Here is a 14,566-nt window from a genome sequence, read left to right on the forward strand (position 1 = left end):
TCATCTCTGTTTGTGAGAATTAAATCCAATATGGCTAATCCCCTAGTTCCCTTCTCTACTTTTTGAGAGAGAAAGTTGTCTGCTAGGTTTGTCAGGAATCTGTTTGATCTTCCACTTGGTGCAGAGTTTGTCTCCCAGTTGATATCAGGGTAATTAAAGTCCCCCATTACTATTGTGATGTGCTTCTTACATACCTTAGTTAGCTGACTAGCAAAAAGTTCATCTATTTCCTCTGCTTGGTTGGGCGGCCTATAGTATACACCTATGGCAATGTCATTTTCCCCCCTTTTATATTGACCCAAATGCTTTCAAGTTTACAGTTTTCGTCATTGTTGTGCTCTATTTCTGTAGAGATAAAGTTATTTCTTATATAGAGAGCAACTCCTCCTCCTCTTTTGTTTAGTCTGTTTCTTTGAAATAGTTTAAATCCCTCTAGCTGTGTGTTCCATTTGTAGGTTTCGTCCCACCATGTTTCCGTAATGGCAACAATATTATATCCGCCCTCATTTACCTGAATTTCTAGTTCACCCTGCTTACTGTTCATACTCTGTGCATTAGTGTATAGACATTTGAGTCCTTTATGACTGACCCTGTGTTTACTTGCTGCATAACTTGTGTGGTGCCTGGCTTCCCCTATTTTCTTAGATTGCCGGGGACAGTGATGTTTTGTATCAATTAACTCACTATCCCCATTATTTAGTTTAAATGTTCCTCCAAAAAAGCTGTGATTTTACTGCCAAGTAACTCAGTCCCTTTCTTGGATGGATGCAGACCATCTCTTTTATACATTTTTTCATTGGACCAGCTACAGACATCGTGACTAATATAACCAAAGCCTTCTCCTTTACACCACTCCTTTAGCCACATATTAAATTCTGCTATACGCTGGCCTTTTCCATTTTGCTCCTTATACACTGGTAAAACCTCTGAAAAAGTAAGCCTACAGCCTATTCTGCTAAGTTCCTGCCCCAAGCTCTGGAAATCATTCTGCACAGAGGGTACATCTTTTTGGGACAGATCATTAGTGCCAAGATGTACAATAGCCTCCACATCACAGTCCTTGCTGGCATTCTTGATTATTTTAGAAATACGCTTCTTGTCCCTACTGGCAGTAGCACCTGGAAGACACCTGACCTCTTTCAAAATCTCTGTGTCCTTTCCTAAATTTACATCTCTTATAATTGAATCACCAACCAGAAGGTGGCTTCTCTTTTTGGATGCCTTTCTGTTCTTGCATGACTGGTGTGTAATACCAGATTCACACTTCTCCCTGTTGAAAACAAGTTTTTCATCTTGGACCACGATCCCCTGCTTATTTGAGTTATTATCACAAATACCTTTACCTATCTCCTTAATGTCCTTATTAAGGTCAGAAAGGGCACTGTATCTATTGTGCAGGGACACAGCGAAAGCTTTGGGTTTATGGTTCACAGATCTCACCCTGCCAGATCCCATGGTTGTCCACACTGCCCTTCTCCTGCAGGATCTTTGTGGTAGAGGGGGCTGATAGCACGGAGGCTCAATAGGGTAGAAGGGCTGAACTGGACACCTAATTTCTGCCTGAAGAGCACAGATTACAGACCCTAGATGAATAATCTGTCCTTGTAGACTAGTGATTTGTTTACAGATAGGACAGTTTCCAAGTTTGAAAAGGGTACTGCGAAAGACAGCTGCAAAACAAGTGTTGCACTGAACTAAGCCAGACATTCTTAGATACAACGAATCTCAGATGCACTTGCCCTGAATGTACCGCAGCTGTTTTCGATTTTTAGTTATATAATTCAGTTTAGTTATATAATCCAATCAGGGCCCCAAATGCAGTTCAAGTACAATGCAAACCAATCAGGGCCCTAGCTACTTTTTTGGTGCATCCTTTCCAAAACTTACAGAATGTGGCACTTCCCATCAGCTCTGAGCAGTTGAAATTCTGCTGAAAAGGGATGGAGATCCAATCAGGGCCCCAAATGCAGTTCAAACCAATCAGGGCCCTAGCTACTTTTTTGGTGCAGCCTTTCCAAAATCTACAAACACTTTTGGAGAAAGAATTTACAGAAGTCACAAAGTTTGAGAGAGAGATAGAGAGAGAGAAATAGGCTGATTTGAAAAAAAAAGGAACTATCTTATTGTCTCTAGAATGGAGTCCTTGGTGCACTGAAGATTTTACCTAATCAGGTAATGAAACAACTGCAAGAAAACAACCAAATTTAGAAATCACCAAGAATCCTACAGATCAGTCCTGAACTACATATATTCTCTTGTATTGGATCATAGTGTGTTTATTTCTTATAAAATTTGAATAGGAAAGGTGTTGCTTTTTAATTTAATGAATGATTCTGGGTTTTTTTTTTTTACAGAAATCTGTGATAGACTTGTTTAAGTATGGAAATTGTTTTCTTTCTATTCTAGAACATTTTGTTATAGGGTTAGGGTAAATAACTCCCTCTTACCCACCTTTTCACTACCCCTTTGAAAATAATCATTTTGTAGCAAATCTGCATGTTAAGTAAAACCTCCATTATGAAACTGCCATTTCCATTTTTATTTACTTGAAAATAAGCACTTTGTGTCTAATTTGGATTAGGACAATCATATCATGGATAGTGTATAGTTCCTGCCAAGCTTCTTGTTGTTAAAAAAAATCTACTTGGGGTGTGATTTTTATAATGATTACAATGTCCATGAACTCCAGGGTAGGTTTTTTTAAAGTCATCCTCTTAATATGTTTTTCTAAATAAATGGATTTTATGTGGTAGTATTCATTTTGTTTCATAAGAATTTAAATGTTACAAAACATACACATAAAAACGACTATGAATTAACAATCAAGAAGAAAGCAAAAGTTAAACAGGAAAGCGAGAGGTAGAAATAGAAAAGTAGAAAGATGTAAAGAAAGGAAAACAAAATATATACAAAGAATGACTTCCAACTTCTTCTGAGGATATAAAACCACTTACATTCAACTTTTAGTTTGATATTGTAATATAGTATCCATTTTCCTCAAAAAAGAAAAAAAATCTCTTATGTGGTAGAATTCAGGTCCCCTGCCATTTCTATAAGTTGTATTAATTTGCTCTAAACAACATAATCAGAATAACAGAATAACAACAGAATAAAAGAATAACAGAGTTGGAAGGGACCTCGGAGGTCTTCTAGTCCAACCCCGTGCTCAAGCAGGAAACCCTATACCATTTTGGACAAATGGTTGTCAACTCAGTCTGGCTTTATAGGTCAAACAAATTACGTAGCGTTATGTTCTGAGCTTTAGATCCCATGCCTTGACTATTAATAGAAGATAGGTATGAAACCTTGAAACTGAACTGCCGCATTGTAAAGTATCAGAACAGTTTTAAAATATACATATGGGATGGATATGGGAAATCTCTTCCCGTGGTAAATGCCTGCTGCGATTTAGCAATTTAAAAGTTCCTGAGAAGCGCATTCAGCAAGTCAGATTCAGAAAGAAGATTTATAGCTCTTCTTTCAATCTCTCTCCCCTGCCTCTGCCATATCTTCTTTATTATTCAATTAAAAAACTTTTATACAAAGACATTATGCAGCAAGGGTGGGTGAGTGGAAGAGCAGTGTATGATCATACATGATTACCAGCCACCTGATCTACTTATAAATAAAGCATGCTAAAACTTTAGTTTACAGGCCTCATTAATTAAAGCAGAAGCTAATAATAGCAAGGCACAATATTAAAACAGATAAATACATAAGACACATTAAAAAGCCTTGTGATTAAAAATGTAATAAGGTGAATACTTGGCTTCATTTTGAGATAGCACTTCTATGCACATACTGGAACTAATGTCTACGCTCAAAAATGGTGGCCAGCATAGGTCAGCTTTATCAGGAAGTCGGAGTTCTCTGTTTCCATCAGTTTGAAATGTCTAGTTCTGGAAAAATGGAGTTGGAGGAAGAATTCAATGCCAGCACACTAGGGCAGGGGTAGGCAACCTTGGCTTTTTTATGACTCATGGACTTCAACTCCCAAAATTCCTGAGCCAGCATGGCTGGCTCAGGAATTCTGAGCCATGCTGGTTCAGGAATTCTGGGAGTTGAAGTCCACAAGTCCTAAAAGAGCCAAGGTTGCCTACCTCTGCACTAGGGTATTCAGGGTTCTTTAGAACAAAATACTCAGCACATCTTTGCATCACAGGCAGAGCAGACGGACCAATGAGATGAGAGCTCCTATAGTTGGGCTGCCAGCATTTTGATGACTAATACATGGCTCCAAGGAGGTAGAGAAAAGTCTCTTTGGTGCCCCTGAGTGATCTTCCTGGTCATGCAGGCCTGATAGGGGAGCCTAGACCAAGGGTAGGCAACCTCGGCTCTTTTATGACTCATGGACTTCAACTCCCAGAATTCCTGAGCCAGCCAAGCTGGCTCAGGAATTCTAGGAGTTGAAGTCCATGAGTCATAAAAGAGCCGAGGTTGCCTACCCCTGGCCTAGACAAACAGATATTGTGTGATTGCAGGTCTCACATAATCACCCTTATATTTCAGCTAGTTGGATCCACAGCAGATCACCTGGTGATGCATTTAATATTTATCCAAAATCTGTATCTTAATGGTTTATTCTTCATAGGAACATGAAAGAAGACAGGACTCCTGCATTGTGACCTTAATTTCGTCTCCTATCCAGCAGTTAAAGGTGCAGGAGTTCTGCCCTCTTTTATATCTGATTGCCCCAAAGTATAATAAATTCATAGCTTGCTTATAATGTTTAGACCCTGAATCACCTCGAGGCCTCAGGAGATGAGTTGTTTTGCCCCTGAAGGTTTTCGCTTTTTAATGCACATGATGATGAGAATGTTGTTACTAGTACTTCTGGTACTGAGCAATAAAGCTGAAATGAAGAAATCATTATTTTATTTTCCTGAAATGAGATGAGTTGAAGGTGGCTGAGAATTTCTTGCAGTTGCTTAGCAACTATACTACCCCCTCCCAATGCCACCCCCCCTCATCTCTGTCAGGACTTAGAGACAAAAGAATGGAAAGCTCCTGTTAAGGTTGAATCAAGGAATGTATCTGGATGGACCAGTTATGGTCATTCGGGTGTAGTTCCCTCACCCATTTTAATACAGAATACACAAAATTGAATGTATTGCAGAGGTGAGTCTACATCAGCTTTGAAGGTTTCCCAAATAATTTGTTCATGGACAGATAATTTTCACTGTGGAAGAAGGGCAGAAAATAGGAGCCATAATGAGTAAGGGACTGGATACCTTCACCCCAGCAGAAATTTAAATAGGATTTTTTTTTTAATCCCATTTATATCCCGCCCTTCTCCGAAGACTCCAGGCGGTTTACAATCTAAGCACAAATCAATGTGCTTAGCAATAGCCTTCATTCTATGTATATGCCTGCTTATTAGGGCTTTCACACACCCCCAAGCGGCATTATTACAAAGTCAGCTTATTGCCCCCAACAATCTGGGTCCTCATGCTGTCCCTGTTTTAATATAAGAGATCAAGATCACTGAGAGAAATGAATTGGAAACACATTCAGCCAGTCTTTGGGGGGGGGAATTGGAACAGTTTTTTTAAAAAAATATACAACATATAATTAATCTATGAAACTCATTGCTACAAGATGTGCTGACAGCTACTGTTATAAATGGCCTCAAAAGGGGGTTCTGGAGATGTCCAAGTTCAGGAACACTATTATATTGCAGGGTAATAAATATTATAATTTAATTATATGCTGTTCAAAAGGCTGTATGTATGTATGTAATTCCTGGCTGAAAATTATGACTCTTGGTACCTTACAAAATATACAACATACCCACAATTAAATTGTGTGCATGTAGAAAGAAGCAGGATGTAGATCACACTGCTACAACCACCCTCTTGTGGACTTGTGGACAGTTCTAACCCCCTTTTACATAATTTCTTTCTAGCATTTCATTAAATGAGAATAAACAAACAGGCAACCATTTGTCTTTAGTTAAGGCCATTCTCTGCGTTACTTTGCGGGGAAGGTGTTATTTTATTTATTTATTTATTTTGCAAATTGAAGCTAAAGCTATTAATTGAGGGATCCTTGGTGCTCTCTGAACTTGGTTGTTTTCTTGCAGATGTTTCATTACCCACACTAGATAACATCATCTTGCTTGTAGGGATTTGGGTTTACTAGGGAATGGGGTTTAGTAGAGAGTGGGTCTTGTAAGGAGTCCCTAGTACTGATGAAGTTACCTAGTTTGGTTAATGAAACATCTGTAAGAAAACAATCAAGATCAGAGAGTGCCAAGGACCCCTCATTTCAACCCTGAGCTACAAATATTCTCCTCTATCGGCAATCACTAAATTCTACAACTTTTCTCTTGCCATAGTAACTTACAACAACCTTGTGGTCTTAAAGTGATCTCTTTGATGGGTTTTTGTACCAGGCAGGAATGTGTATAAACTAAGAATCAGATAATTAAATATGGGGCTGTAATTCTTTAAAATACAACAACTGCTGAAAGGATTTGCACCTGTACTTTATTCCCAAGGATTGAAAATGCAGCAATGGAATGTCTACAGGTGAAACTCGAAAAATTAGAATATCATGCAAAAGTTCATTTATTTCAGTAATGCAACTTAAAAGGGGAAACTAATATATGAGATAGACTCATTACATGCAAAGCAAGATAGTTCAAGCCATGATTTGTCATAATTGTGATGATTATGGCTTACAGCTTATGAAAACCCCAAATCCACAATCTCAGTAAATTAGAATATTGTGAAAAGGTGCAATATTCTAGGCTCAAAGTGTCCCACTCTAATCAGCTAATTAAGCCATAACACCTGCAAAGGGTTCCTGAGCCTTTAAATGGTCTCTCAGTCTGGTTCAATAGGAATCACAATCATGGGGAAGACTGCTGACCTGACAGTTGTGCAGAAAACCATCATTGACACCCTCCATAAGGAGGGAAAGCCTCAAAAGGTAATTGCAAAAGAAGTTGAATGTTCCCAAAGTGCTGTATCAAAGCACATTAATAGAAAGTTATGTGGAAAGGAAAAGTGTGGAAGAAAAAGGTGCACAAGCAGCAGGGATGACAGCAGCCTGGAGAGGATTGTCAGGAAAAGGCCATTCAAAAGTGTTGGGGACTTTCACAAGGAGTGGACTGAGGCTGGAGTCAGTGCATCAAGAGCCACCACACACAGACGGATCCTGGACATGGGCTTCAAATGTCGTATTTCTCTTGTCAAGCCGCTCCTGAACAACAAACAACGTCAGAAGCGTCTTACCTGGGCTAAAGAAAAACAGACCTGGTCGGTTGCTTAGTGGTCCAAAGTCCTCTTTTCTGATGAGAGCAACTTTTGCATCTCATTTGGAAACCAAGGACCCAGAGTCAGGAGGAAGAATGGAGAGGCACACACTGCAAGATGCTTGAAGATGTGTGAGGTTTCCACAGTCTGTGTTGATTTGGGGAACCATGCCATCTGCTGGTGTTGGTCCACTGTGCTTCATTAAGTCCAGGGTCAATGCAGCTGTCTACCAGGAGATTTTGGAGCACTTCATGCTTCCATCCGCAGACGAACTTTATGGGGATGCTGACTTCATTTTCCAGCAGGACTTGACACCTGCCCACACTGCCAAAAGCACCAAAACCTGGTTCAATGACCGTGGGATTACTGTGCTTGATTGGCCAGCAAACTCGCCTGACCTGAACCCCATAGAGAATCTATGGGGCATTGCCAAGAGAAAGATGAGAGACATGAGACCGAACAATACAGAAGAGCTGAAGGCCGCTATTGAAGCATCCTGGTCTTCCATAACACCTCAGCAGTGCCACAGGCTAGTAGCTTCCATGCCACGCCGCATTGAGGCAGTAATTGCTGCAAAAGGGGCCCAAACCAAGTACTGAGTACATATGCATGCTTATACTTTTCAGAGGTCCAATATTGTTCTATGTACACTCCTTGTTTTATTGATTGCATGTAATATTCTAATTTTCTGAGATTGTGGATTTGGGGTTTTCATGAGCTGTAAGCCATAATCATCACAATTATGACAAATCATGGCTTGAACTATCTTGCTTTGCATGTAATGAGTCTATCTCATATATTAGTTTCCCCTTTTAAGTTGCATTACTGAAATAAATGAACTTTTGCATGATATTCTAATTTTTCGAGTTTCCCCTGTAAAAGATGGAGATCAAAGAATTGCCAGGGAATTTTCAGACAGACAGACAGACAAACAACATAGGATAGTATCCTAAATCCAAGAACTCAGTGAATAGGAGTTGAATTGTGAAAATCCAGCTCTCTTTAGCCAATTCAACTTTCTGTAGATTAGGACTCTTAACAGGATTTAATGTCTCTTTATTCACTGGAAACTTAATTGTGTAGTTTCCTACTTCCCCCACCTAAACAAGGAGACAAAATCTGAAGCAGCATAAGCTTTGGAGTCTTCTCACTGTGCCCTACTTATTGCCTAGATTGATTTGTCAAGGCTCAGACCCACATTTAATTTAAATTGTACTTAGTTGCAGCATAATTCCCCCACCTTCATAAATATCTACATTAACATGAACCTTGGCATTTTATAATTATGGATACCTTTTATGAAGTGCAGTTGAATTAATCAGGACTTCATATTTCTTCCCATTGATGATGCCCTGTTTGTCACCTCTTTGTTTAGAGAATAACTGTCACTATTATTTACACCTTTAATTAGCATTGAATTATAACCCCATATGGTTTCTCCTTTCTTTGCGGGGTGGATTAACTTACTATGCATGCATTTTGTGGGACATAATAAGAGGGAGGTACTGTATTTTTTCCTGACACTCTGGGCTATTATCAATTGCAACCCTCTCCTTTGCAGCTGATGGCAGGATTAATGAAAGCAGGAAGTGCACTAGCTCGCTGCCTGGCTTGTAAACGTTGGCAAAGAGGATATGTCATATCTGGAATTAGCTCTTTCCCATTTCTACTCTCTTCAAGACTGTAATCCCATCTGAGGCTACTTGAGCTTCCATTTTGCTTTAAATCTCTAGCTTTCCTTATTTGAAACCACGTGGCTGTTGGCAAGGTAGTCAAAAGTCAATGTTTGCATATTATTGGGTAGGGCTACATGATCTGAATTGGCTGGGTAGTTTCTCCTCCTCTGCAGTCCTGCTGTGTTCTCAGACACCTCCAAGTGTTGGAATGTATAATTTGTGCAACAGCTCAACAGTATTCAGCTAGTAAATGGCAGTGTTTGTAAGTTTGCTAGGTACTATCTATAATATATATACTCTATGGTTTTTTTGTTCTGAGGGGAGTTTCCTGTTAATAGTCAAGCAGTTAAGCAGCAAGAACCATGGTGACTGTACCCTTTGTTTGATCAGTAGGGCTATATATAAACAGAATTTCTAACACTAAGCAACTTTCCCAATGAGTCCAATCTTTCAGACTTCCCATTGGCTCCCCTTTGCTCCTTAGCCCTGGGAAACTGGAAGCAGCCATATCAATTTTTGTAATTTTATACAGCTTTATTGTGTTGGGTATATTCTAAGGTTCCTAAAATATTATTTAGATCCTTTGCAGTCAGAATGCACGCTCAGTCTTGGGATAGAAATAGCAGTAGTCACGCTAATAAATATCATTGATGTCATTATCCAACTAGATCTTTTGGAAGTGCTCAATACCATCAGCCACAATATCCTTCTGGACTTACATGTACAAGGATTGGAAGTTGTGATACCACTTTATGGTAACTCCAGGGCCAGCTGATTCGCTTAGGGGAGAAGCAATCAGTTCCTTGGATTCTCCAGGATAGTCCAGGAAGGTCAAGGCTCTTCCTTATGTTATTGAATACCTGCATGAAACTGTTGGGAGACATCAACTTTCAATTGAAAATGAGGTGTTACCAATATACTGTTGAGCCCCAGGAATACAATTGCCACCCTGGGCATAGACAGAGATTCCACAGAAATCCTAAATTGGTGCCTGGAAACTGTGAGGATGGGGATGCTGTGAAACAAGGACAGATTAAATTCTGCTGAGATAGAACTGCAGTTCATTAGTAAATATATTCATATTTCTTTTTTTTTATTGAAAAGTTTTAAAATACAATTTTCCTTTAAAACCCCCCCCCTTCCCCCTCCCTCCTCCCCCCCTCCCTCCCCCCCTCCCTCCCCCCCTCCCTCCCTCCCTCCTCCCCCCCCTACCTCCCCCCCTCCCCCCTCCCCCCCCGACTTCCCAGAGCTGAATACAAGGTATATATATATAAAGAAAAAAAAAAGAAAGGCAAACATAAGCAACCATGTACTAACAACTATAAATTCTAAAATCCATCACTCTCTAGCTTATATAGGATAAAACAAACCTTAGCAATATTAAATATATATAAAAAACTAAAATAAAAAAAACACTTTCTAGCTTATATAGGATAAAACAAACCTTAATAATATTAAATATACATTAAAAACAAGGGGGAAAAAACCCCAAAATAGAAAGAGAAAAAAAAACAGAAGAGAAAAAAAAAGGAAAAAAGAATTATTCAAATACTACATAATACTTCTCAACCCTATACTTGTCCTAAATAGACTCCATCCATTTTGTCCATTCCATGATATAGCGTTCTTACAAATAATCTTTCAAATTAACCAAAATCTTCGCCACCTCAACCAAATCAGAAAACTTTAAAGTCCACTCTTCTGTAGTCGGCCGTTCCTCTTCCAGTACCACATCTATAATTATTCCAAACAATAAAAAAGATTGCGAACAAAACTTTAACCTCCATTTGGAAATCTTCTATATATTGCACCAAACTCTAATCCAAAAAAACCTCACCCTTTCCACAAAACCACCACATATAAAAAATATATTGCGTCTACACCCAGATCTTTTCCCACCTCCCATACTTGACTATGAATACGTCGTAAAAATTCCATAGACTTCTGCAAATCCTGCTATTTTCTCTTCTTAGATCGTTTTGCAGCAGCACGCGTCACCCAATATATTCGTATTTCTATAACATTGGTCCCAGAAGAGATTCGGGATGGAGTTGGAGAAGGTGGTTTATGTCTTTTGGGTCTCCCTGGAGTTTTGGATCTTGCTCATATATGAGATGGAAGCCATTGTTGATGAACCTTAGGCTAAGGTGCCCTGATGACGGGAATTTATGCCCTGATCTCGTTTGATTGGATTACTGTAACAAAGTCTGTGTAGGGCTGCCTTTGGAAATGACCCAGAGCCTGCAAGTGGTCAAACTCCAGGAGCTAAATGGATGGGACAATTCCACCGGTGTAGAAAAATACTTTGGTTAAATAGGTTGCTCTCATTATCACTAGGTTTCTGGTGTAAAATTAGGAACATTTCCATTAAGGCCCAGCTATCTAGCATTATTCCTTTCCAATACTGCAAGCTATTTGGAAGGTTGGAAGTGAACAGAATTATGCAGTTGACAGTGTACCCATTCACATACTTGCACATTTGTGGCTCCCAAATCCACCATCCAGCGTTGTGTGGATGTCCTATATTGTAAGAGACACAAAAGAAGACTTTAACTGGTCCAGATATGTAAGAAAACTACTGTCCTTCTTGCAAAAAACAACAACAACTAATGAGGAGACTGGCAATGGGAATATTCAACAAAATTGGCTCATTACAATACTGCGCTGCATTTTAGATAGATTTACGTGGACAGAATTTATGGAGTTGCTTATGGTGCCAGGTTCACCCTGTGTAAGATTGTGCTGTAAGATGATGCCTTCAATTGGCAATTTCCAGATGTTCTAGGATTGCAGATGTGTTAAAATCTATGAGTCATGGGGAAAGTTCCTTGATAATCTTGCTATGCTCTTTACTATAATCATACTCCCAACTTTGTCCCAACTCTGAAATTACACACTTTAATGTTCTTCATGTACATTCTATTTCTTTTTCAATGCTTCCAAAAACTCTAAAAAAAGGGGGGAGGATTAAATTTCCATGGTTTTTCTTTCCAGTTAATTGAAATTGCTGATACTGTGTCTCCTCAATGGCTTTAATGACATACAGTGTTAATAAATGGGGGTTAAATTCTACTTGGGGAAAATTATTAATAAAGGTGATCTATCTTAAGACACCTGGTAAGGAACCCTTTAAAAGATAAAAACCTTCTATTAAAGTGTGAGGAAGATGGCATTCAGTAGATATCAGGTGAGAAGGGCTTGGAGGTACACTTCTGTGGAAACCTAATGGTGCCCTGCCAGAAGAATTTCATGCCACACCAGTAATTTCTTCTCCAAATTAATGCCACAAGAATCAGATGGCTGAAATATGACCTTCTGTAATTTTTTATCTTTGAGGCAAATTGTCATATCAATCCTATCGGTTCCCTAGAATTAGCTTAATTAAAGCAAAGTGGTCAAAACAATGTGATGGAATAGTGGGAAGACCTCGGAAAGGTTTTTAAAAGTTGGGGAAAGAAGGGAGGGCTATTATTTAGACTGTCTATTTTTTATCATGTTTTCCCATCTGAAAGATAGAAAAAGATAGAAAAAAGATTTTTAACAGCCCACACTTCCTGGGGAGTTTCAGTGTCTCCAAGCACCGGGATTAGAAAGAAATAGATAAAAATAGAGGTTGTATATGGTACTGTCATCAAGAGTAGGAGAGCATTTTGTTCATTTGTATTTTTAATATATTTTTTAAAAAAATGATTTAAAAATATCTGCTTCCATTTACACTTGTGACTGCAAACACCTCATAAGGATCTTTCTTTAATGTACGTAATTATAATGTAAACACTTCCCAAGCTTTTATAATACACGTTTTCCCTCATGTCTTGTTTTCTGATATAAATTTCCTCAGTGCAGGTTTTTAAAATAATATAAGCTCATTATTATCATTTTTAAAAAGAAGAGCTTCTTGCGTAGCATCTTAAAGCATAGCGCTCTGTTTTAGACGCATTGTTCACTCACAAACACATTGGGGAAAATTGTATGCATGTGGACTTCGTATTTCAGACAAGAGAGAAAGTGTGAGCTCTATTCAGTGAGTATGTTGCAGTAGAATGTTTTGTTAGAACCAGGAAATCTAGCTTGGTGTGATTTTTAATTAATAATACAAAAATTACTAGTTAGAAAATTGGCATATTATACTTCACTATCCTTACAGTATATCTCAAAATGTGGGCTCTCTAGACAGACAATAAAATGGCAGGTAGCTTTAACCTGGTGTTTTGTCAGAAAGTATCTCCAATTGCCTAGAAATGTTGGAATGTTGATGGAGCAATAATAAAGAGAGACCTTGCAGTAGAGAAGAGAGTAAGTGAGTAAAGGAGGTGACCTAAATGTCCAGAACAGTGTTTCTCAACTGTAGCAACTTCTAGGCACTGATGATGTTATCTAGTTTGGTAATGAAACGTTTGTAAGAAAATAACCAAACTTAAGAGAGCACCAAGGATCCCACTTCTAGGTGTGTTGACTCCAACTCTCAGAATTGTCATCTGTGTCATGTTGACAATGTATTTATGGGAGTCGAAGTCCTTGCACCTAGAAATTGCCAAGGTTAGGAACTACGATGTACAAGATTAAAAAGAAAATGGGCAGGATCCTCACATTGATCCTAATGTCAGAGGAGAGCCAGATGAATCGGTGGAAGATGAAATTCAGAAGGAAATTGGCTGCAGCTCTTCCAATTATTTATTAGTTATTTATTTAATTTAATTTAATTTCTATACCGCCCTTCTCCCAAAGGACTCAGGGCGGTGTACAGGGCAATACAATAAAAATACAATATACAAAAGTTAAAAAAATTAAATACTGCAGCCCAAATCCAATAAATTAGTACAATAATATTTTAAATACCCCAGACCCATCAGACCAGGCTGGCTTGTTCAAATAAGTATGTTTTTAGGTCACGTCGGAAGGAGCAAAGGTTGGGAGCCATCCGGAGCTCAACCGCTAAACGGTTCCAAAGGTCTGGCGCGCCCACAGAGAAAATTAGCACATTTTATTTTTTAAAAAGCCGAGCTTTCATGAACTATGGTACATACATTTTTGGATGACTGGAATATAGGATTTAACTTTCAGAACTAAACCCACTGGTTTTTCCTATTCAGTTGCTCTGCCATATGACATGCTTCTAAACCTTATCTACTGTATTAGTCTGCTTTAATATTAGCCTGCCTTAATACTGAGCAGTGGGTTCAAAACAATAGATTTGAATTAGAGAGCCCACGTCTATCTTGTGTCTGAGTTCTTGAGCAGACTCCTATCCTGTTAATTTCACCTGTTCCCATTTTGGGAACTTGAAGCTGTATGGTAGGCAGGTAAGCAGGCAGACAATACACTGTCTTCTTCCTGAAATGAATGGCAGTATCGATCAATTCTGATGGAGGCAGGGGACTGAGAATGTGTTTTTATTTGTTTTTTGATCAGAACTTTATTTTTATTTATTAACAAATTTATAAAGTAGCCTTATTTATTGCCTATGACTCTGGACTCTGTATATCAATAAAAACCAACAATTAACCAGTGGAACGACTTGCCTCTGGAAGTTGTGAGTGCTCCATTTATTTGATTTTAGAGATTTAAATTCATTCAAAGCTGAATGAATGCTGTGGTCTGGCCAGACTTTATATATTATCTTTGGCCTTT

This window comes from Vipera ursinii, assembly GCF_947247035.1.
Source record: "Vipera ursinii genome assembly, chromosome: 2".
Taxonomy (NCBI): Eukaryota; Metazoa; Chordata; class Lepidosauria; order Squamata; family Viperidae; genus Vipera; species Vipera ursinii.